Source organism: Cnephaeus nilssonii (genome assembly GCF_951640355.1).
Source record: "Cnephaeus nilssonii genome assembly, chromosome: 10".
NCBI classification, from domain to species: Eukaryota; Metazoa; Chordata; class Mammalia; order Chiroptera; family Vespertilionidae; genus Cnephaeus; species Cnephaeus nilssonii.
In genome coordinates this window covers 47,358,697-47,367,523 of record NC_137081.1, presented here as the reverse complement: position 1 = coordinate 47,367,523, position 8,827 = coordinate 47,358,697, and positions in this window count along the sequence as shown.

Genomic DNA, 8,827 nt, shown 5'->3' with positions numbered 1-8,827 from the left:
ATAATTTCTATTCAAATTATTCTGTGTCCTGAAATAAATTTTTTCTGCCTGCAGTCCCATATGCACCCATTTCCCTAGCCTTGAAACATAGTCAAACCAGGAGTGTGTATACCACTCATAAATATCAGTCCAATACCAAACATCCCCATTCAGAGTAAGCCCTAAGCCTAGATAATAGCAATAGGATTAGGATTCATCATCTCTCTGGTTCTCTCTTGCCTCTAAAAATCAATTGCTCTGACTGTGGTTACCCACTTCCTCCCTCTAAAAGAGCTCCTAAGAGAGGCGAAAATATAACCAAAGGAAAAGAAAGAGCTGAAGTCTAATAACAGAGAAGACATGGAAAATAGAAGACAGGGGGGATCCACCAAGAGGGAAAATGGTTGGAAGAAGTTTAAGTTGGTAGAGAGTATTTAAAATTAAAGGTAAACAAATAGTCCTAGCCAGTTTGGCTCAGTGGATAGAGCATCGGCCTGCAGTCTGAAGGGTCCCAGGTTTGATTCTGGTCAGGGGCACATGCCCGGGTTGCGGGCTTGGTCCCCAGTGGGGAGTGTGCAGGAGGCAGCCGATAGATGGTTCTCTCTCATCATTGATGTTTCTATCTCTCTCTCCTTCTCCAGTCCTCTCTGAAATCAATAAAAATATTTTAGGAGCCGAAACCGGTTTGGCTCAGTGGATAGAGCATCGGCCTTCGGACTGAAGGGTCCCAGGTTCGATTCCGGTCAAGGGCATGTACCTTGGTTGCGGGCACATCCCTAGTAGGGGGTGTGCAAGAGGCAGCTGATCGATGTTTCTCTCTCATCGATGTTTCTAACTCTCTATCTCTCTCTCTTCCTCTCTGTAAAAAATCAATAAAATATATTTAAAAAAAAAAAAAAGAAAGACAAAAATATTTTAGGAAAAAAAAGATAAACAAATACCTTGCTTTTTTGAAAGAGAAAATCTGGATCCTAGATTCTATCAAGTAGCTGTTATCAAGCTCTAAAAAAAAATAAACTGGTTTAAACATAGAGTGAATTAGCACTTAGAAAAGAAACGAGATAAATCAGAGCAAGTTTCACAGATTAACCTCCAGGCGGGGGGTGGGGGGAGCGGGGTTGGTTCTGATAGGATGTCTACATTGGTAGATCCAGGATAGATCATTGATGTAAATTAGGGATTTCATAAAGTCATGTGACAAATTCTTTCATTATGGCCTGGTAGGCAAAAGGGAATCAAGGCAATGTGATAGTACAGATAAGACTGACAACTTTATGACAGGGATTGTCACTGATTTGTTCACTGCTATGTCTTCTTTATGCATCACAGAGCCTGACCCAGGGTCATTTGTTCTGGGTTAGTAAAGTTAAGGGCATTCACTGATGATTGAAGAGCAAGAGCGATAACCAAAGTGCATTGTTTTCAGGATCTTTGTCAACAGATTTTATCCTATTTGCTTCCATACTCCAGGGCATTAGAAAGTACCTGGCATATAGTAGGCACTTAATAAAGTGGATAAATTAATGAATAAACCTTTAGATCTTTTATAACGTTCTTCCCAAGTTCTTTTCTTAGTCTTAACCTAGTCAATGTTTTAATCAAAGACTTGACTGAAAATATATTAAAACAAGAAATTATTAGTTATTACAATTGTACACATTAAAAGCAATGAGTACCAGTAGATGAAAAATGATGAATCAAAAGGATCATAGGTCAATACCAATGACTTGGCTGAAGATATATTAAAAGAAGGAATTATTAGCTATTACAATTGGACACATTAAAACTATGAGTAGATGAAAAACGATGAATCAAAAGGATCATAGTCAAAACCAATATGACACAATTTAATGTCACTAAATGTATATTCAAAAAAAGCACAAATGAAAAATAGAAGTGTTCCCAGCATGAAATAATTTACTTTTTTAAAAGATATGACAGTTTCCATCATCTACCTGCGCCACACAGCTATAAAACCTAAATAGAATGCATAGAGCACCTGTGTGAGAACACTGAAAAATAAATAATGGCAGAAAGATTTGGGAAGAAGACCAGAATTGGAAATATCACTAAACAATATTGATTTTCCTTGTTATTCCTTCTAGTATCTCTGGCCTGGACTCAAGGCAGCCTGAAACTCAGGAGTAGGCACCTAGGGATGGACAGAGTACTCCAGGAGAAGCTTTCTAGTTTTTGTTTTTTGTGAGATATATATATCAGAGAGGAAGGGAGAGGGAGAGCGATAGAAACATCAATGACGAGAGAGAATCATTGATTGGCTGCCTCCTGCATGCCCCACACTGGGAATCTAGCCCACAACCAGGGCATGTGCCCTGATCAGAAATTGAACCATGACCTCCTAGTTCATAGGTCGACGCTCAACCACTGAGCCACACTGGCCAGACGAAGCTTTCTAGTTTTGAGTCAAGGAGTAGGAAAAGGGGCTGAAACCAGTTTGGCTCAGTGGATAGAGCATCGGCCTGCGGACTCAAGGGTCCCAGGTTCGATTCCGGTCAAGGGCATGTACCTTGGTTCCGGGCACATCCCCTGTAGGGGTTGTGCAAGAGGCAGCTGATTGATGTTTCTAACTCTCTATCCCTCTCTCTTCCTCTCTGTAAAAAATCAATAAAATATATTTTTTTTAAAAAAAAAGAGTAGGAAAGGAGATTCCTAAAACTCAGCAAGAGAGGGGAAATTCACCATGTTTCTCTGTTCACTGCTCTATCATGCCCCAGAACCCAGACAACTCCATGGCCACAGTGGCAGCAATGACAGTGGTGGCAGCAAGGCTATAGGTGCCTAAAATTCTGAGGTACCAAAGCTTCCTCTCCTATCAGAGGAGGTGCGGTCCCCAAAGGTAGTGCAAACTCCTGTTGTTGTTGTTTTTCGCTCTGTGTTCTCCCACCAATTGACCCTGGACACATACACAAGCATAGGAAGTATGAGGCAGACCCAGATAAAAAAAACCCCAGCTTTTTGGCTAGAGGACGGAATAGGGGCGCCCAAGGAAATTGGTAAATTCTGGGGATAGCATAGAGAGGGAGGAGCTGGGAAAAGCAACCCAACAGAGCAGTTTATGGACTCCTGAATTCATCCCTGGGTGGCACATACATGGACCTGACCCTCAATGGTAGACCAAAGATTTGACAACTGAAATGTGGATAGGTTCCGCTCTCAGCTGGCCATTGATTAGCACAGACACAGACAGATCCAATTAGCACTACAGTTTAAAAGGTAAACTGACATTGGAGCACAACCCACAGTGGGCTGGTAAGAAATTACAGCCTGCACCAAACTGGGTACTCGAAGTTCATGATATGTTGTCTACTTGTTCTATTGATTACTGAGAAGAAGGGTGAACCCTCCAACAATAGTTATGGATTTGTCTGTGTTCCTTCCAGTTTTACCATTGTTTGCTTCATGTATTTTAAAACTTTGTTAGGCATTACCCATTTACGATTGTTACATATTCTGGGTGAAGGGACCCTCTTTAACTTTTATTCTGGACCCTTTCATTTTAAAATATATCCTATCTAATAAAACAGTAATATGCAAATTAACCATCACTCAGCTACACCCACAAGCAACGCCCACCAGCCAATCAAGAGTTATATGCAAATTAACCCAACCAAGATGGCAGTTAACTTGCATATCCAGGCGCAGAGCGAAGACTGAAGACAGTGGAGAAGGAAGCCAAGCACTGCAGAAGGGAGCAAAGCTGCAGAGAAGTAAGCAAGCGGGGTGGTGGAGAAAAGAGGGAAGCAGGCGGGGCGGGGGAGAAGGGAGTGAGCGAGGCAGCGGAGACGGGTGGGAGAGAGGCAGTGGAGAGGGGTGGGAGCGAGGCAGAGGAGAAGGGAGGGAGCGGAGATGGGAGGGAGCGAGGCAGCGGAGAAGGGAGGGAGCGAGGCAGCGGAGACGGGTGGGAGCGAGGCAGCGGAGATGGGTGGGTGGGAGCGAGGCAGAGGAGACGGGTGGGAGGGAGACAGCGGAGAAGGGAGGGAGCAAGGCAGAGGAGACGGGTGGGAGGGAAGCAGCGGAGACGGGAGGGAGCGAGGCAGCGGAGAAGGGAGGGAGCAAAGCAGCAGAGATGGGTGGAAGCTTCGCTCAGGCTGTAGGAAGCCCTATTCTTGCAGGAGTATTCCTGCAATGAGCGGCTAGTATATATATATTGTTATTGAGTTCAGAGAGGAATGGAGAGAAAGAGAGAGATAAAAACACCAATGATGAGAGAAAATCATTGATCAGCTGCCTCCTGCACATCCCTTACTGGGGATCAAGCCCACAGCCCAGGCATGTGCCCTGACCTCCTGGTTCATAGGTTGATGCTCAACCACTGAACCACTCAGGCAGGGCTAGACCCCTTTCCTTTATGTAATGTCTTCCCTCTCTGTCAGAATGGATGAAAAACAAGACGCAACTATAGGCTGTCTACAGAACACTCACTTCAAATATAAGCTATAAATAGGTTAAAAAAAGTAAAATCATGGAAAAAGATAAACCATAAAAATACTAATTTTAAAAAGAAAGGGTTGCCTGGCCAGCATGGCTCAGTGGTTGAGCTTTGACCTATGAACCAGTCTGTCATGGTCTGGTCAGGGCTCATGTCCAGGTTGCAGGCTCGATCCCCAGTAGGAGGCAGCTGATCAGTGATTCTCTCATCAGTGTGATGTTACTCTCCCTCTCCCTTCCTCTCTCTAAAAAAATCAATAAATTTAAAAAAAAAAAAAACAGGGGAAAACGAGAAAACTAAAAGCACACACAAGAAAGGAATTAATAAAAATAAAAGCAAATATCAATGATATTAAAACTAATCAAACCAAAAAGAGAGAGGAGGAGAGGTTGAGGCACTCCCTAGAGAAAATAAAACCAAAAGCTAGTTCTTTGAAAAGATTAATAAAACTGAAAACACACTAGCAAGATCAATAAAAAGAAAAGGGGAAAAGACACACAATTACCAATATCCTTTTGGATCTTCCCTGGGTTCTGCCTGCACAAACCCTCATCTCTGTGACTTCCTGGAGAACCACTGGCTGGATGAGAAGGTGAAACTCATCAAGAAGATGGGCAACTACCTAACTCACCTCCACAGGCTGCCTGGCCCCCAGGCTGGGCTGGACAAGTATCTCTTCGAAAGGTTCACCCTCAAGCAGAACTAGGAGCTTTTGGAGCCTAGAGGTCTTTCAGGGGCCCCTCTGCATTGCCCTGGTGTCTAGCTTTTGCCTGGGCTTCTCCCTGAAACCACTAGCCACTCTGTTAACCACCATGAAGCCCACTTCCATGCATTGAACCAAATGAAACAATAAAGCTTTTTTCAGGAAAAGAAAGAAGAAAAGAACTAGAAGAGCCACAACAACTTTGAAAAAGAAGTATCAAGTTGGAGGGATCACACCACTCTATTTTAAGATTTACTACAAAGTTACAATAATCCAGAGAGAGTATTATTGGCAAAGGAAAAGAACAGAATAGAGTCCAAAAATAAAAATCACACATATATTGCCTTTGACAAAAATGCAAAAGAATTTCCTGGGAGAAAGAATAGTTGTTGTTTTTTTTGTAATTTTATGTTTGTTTGTTTTTTCAACAAATGATGTTGGAACAACTGAGCATCCATATGCAAAACAAAAAACAAATAAAACAAAACCCTCCAACCCATATGTTGAACTATGTTACAAGATTAACTCAAAATGGGTTGTAGATCTAAATGTAAAGCATAAAACTAAACAATGCCCCCCAAATATATATATAAAGAGATTTGTGGTCTGAGGTTAGGCAGACTTCTTGGACATGACACTAAAAACTCAATCTATAAAAGAAAAAATCTATTAGACTTCATACATTTAAAATACTGTAGATGTCTAGTGTCCTGTTTGAGACAATGATAAAAATTAACACTAGAGGAAGGAGACCGGGCTAGTTAGGGAATGGTGAAAAGAATGAGTTATTTAGCCTGGAGAAGAGAGAAATAACATGGTAACTTTCTTAGTGTATATGAAAATTTGGCCAATAGTTTATTAAGTCTTATCTGTATTACTCCTGAGGAAAGAATTGGGTTCCCTGGAAAGTAGTCACAAAAAGGCAGACCTCAAATCGTTATAGAGTGTTATGATCATCCAAACTGGGAATAAATAAAATGACCTGCCTAGATAAGCAGTGAGTTTCCCATCACTGGAAATTATTGAAAATTTTCAAGCAGATGTTAAAAACCCATCTATCAAGGTTATTGTCAAAGGGATTACTTCACTGAGTAGGAGATTGATCTCTTTAACCTCTAAGGTCTCTTCCAAAGCCACCTCCTGTATTCTAAATTATAAAGGATGTTGTAAATCACACTCACCCTACGTGTGTCTTCAACTCCCTGCAACTCAGTAGGTTGTACATTTCACATAAAACCCTCAAGGACTCCTCCTAACATTGACTGTCCCAAAACAGCATTCTAGGCTGTTTTAAAGACTTCCAACCAGCAACAGGGGAGATGTGCAGAACATGTGAAAAAATTAAAACTGTGCAGAGAATAGATAAATAACTTCTAACAAGAATGTATAGGGAACTTTTGACTCTGATCTACGTGTGATGAGTTAGTATATCATCTTAAAAAATAGACTAATACGAAGTTTGAGACATATTTTGACTTCCCTGATTTGGTCTTTGCTCTAGTCTAGACAAGGTAACTGGGAAGTTCCATGTCTTAAAAATTATCAAAAGCAAAAAGAAACACACCTATGCATTCCTATCCTTTTCAATTCTTTGACTCTTTCTTCTTATATTTTATTCTCTAGTTTTCTAAAGTCTTGCTACAAATGAGGAACAATAGTGCCTAGTTAAGGTCATAGTGGGCAGGATCAGGGCAGGCAGCAACGTAGCAGTCATCAAGCAGACAAGGATTGGGACAAGGAGCAGGCTATGGAGATTAATTCTGTCTGGCAGGATGTGAATTAAAGCAACTGATCCGTGTTGGTATGGGCAATATATAAAGCAGTAGATCAGGGCCCTGGCAGGATAGCTTAGTTGGCTAAAGCATTGTCCCAATATGCCAAGGTTGCAGGTTACATCCCCGTCAGGGCACATACAAGAACCAACCAATGAGTGCATAAATAAGTGGAACAACAAATCGATGTTTCTCTCTCTCTTTCATTCTCTCTCTCTCTCTCTCTCTCTCTCTCTCTCTCTCTCTCTCTCAAAAATCAATAAATAAAACTTTTAAAAATAACAATAATAAAAGAAAGCAGTAGATCAGGCATGGATTGGACAGGACTTCAATCAGAGGTCATGTGATATCCCAACAAATCCAAGAGAGCCAAGTTGCAATACCAAAGCCACGGCTGTAATGGTGCCTTTCCACATCAGTCCACAGGCCTCGTCCCCTTGGTGGAACTCTGGTTCCATGTTATTTACATCAGCTGCAACTCTACTCTTTTCCGAGTTCTCATGAAGGTACAATAATTCCCTTTACAAGTCCATTATAGAAAGAAAATGTCTGGCCTTAGCTGGTTTGGCTCAGTGGATAGAGCGTCAGCCTGTGGACTGAAGGGTCCCAGGTTCGATTCCGGCCAAGGGCACATGCCTGGGTTGCAGGCTCGGTCCCCGGTGGGGGGTGTGCAGGAGGCAGCCAGTCAATGATTCTCTCTCATCATTGATGTTTCTATCTCTCTTTCCCTCTCCCTTCCTCTCTGAAATCAATAAAAATATATTTTTTAAAAAAAAGAAAGAAAAAGTCTGTTTAGCAAACAAAAATAATCGATGGTATTAGAAGTCAAGTCACTCATTGGGGCAGGTAGTCGCTGGAAGGAAGGGGATTTCTGGGGTGCGGGTAATACTTCTTGATCAGGGTACATTCAGATAGAAAATTCTAGTTGTATACTTACGATTTGCACATTTTTCTGTATTTATGTTATATTTCAATAAAAATGTTCTAAAGATATGGCAAAAGCCCCGGCCAACAGCTTCTCAGAGCCATTCTGGCTAGTGGGCAGCCAGCAGGGCAATCGCTAAGCCTCAGCTATGGACTCTCAGCCCTCTTTCTTTCCTAGTGTATGTGCCTGCTCACTCACTCACTCTCACTTGTACATGTGCACACACCCAAACACAAACAAGATCTGTTCAGAGGCAGGAGAGGCCAAAAAGCACACTCCAGAGGAGGAGTGTATCCGCCTTCTCTTTCTAAGCCTGACCCAGATGTGGCTACAGAGCTTGGCTGATGTCATCTTATGGACCAGGATTTGACATTCTACACCTCAGTGTTGGAAAGGGGGCCCTCCTTCTTGGTAGAAATCAAGGCCCCCTGAGGTTGAAGAAACAGGATAACTTTAAACATCAGCCAACTAATGGTATCAAAATGAAAGAAATATATTAAAATCTTAGCAATTATTAATGGGATGAATTGGATATTTTTCTGTTTTCCATGGTGATTGTGTATATCATTTTATAATTAAGAAAAATATAAATGCTATAAATAAAATTTGTATAATAAATTATCATTATTAAACTTATAAGCATATCTTTTCTCAGTGGATTCTCAACATTTTAAATACAAATCCTTTTTCAGACATGTTTTTTGCAGATATTTTCTCAGTCTGTGGCTTGTCTTTTTATTCCCTTAACGGTCTCTTTTGCATAGCAGGAGTTTTTAACTTCAATAAAGTTCAACTTATCACTTTTTTTTCTTTCATGGATAGCACTTTGGGTTGTATCTAAAAACTCATCACCATCACTCAATTCTTTTTTTTTTTAATTTTTTTTAAATACATATTTTTATTGACTTCAGGGAGGAAGGGAGAGGAAGAGAGAGAGAGAAACATCAATGATGAGAGGGAATCATTGATTGGCTGCCTCCTGCACACTCCCCACTGGG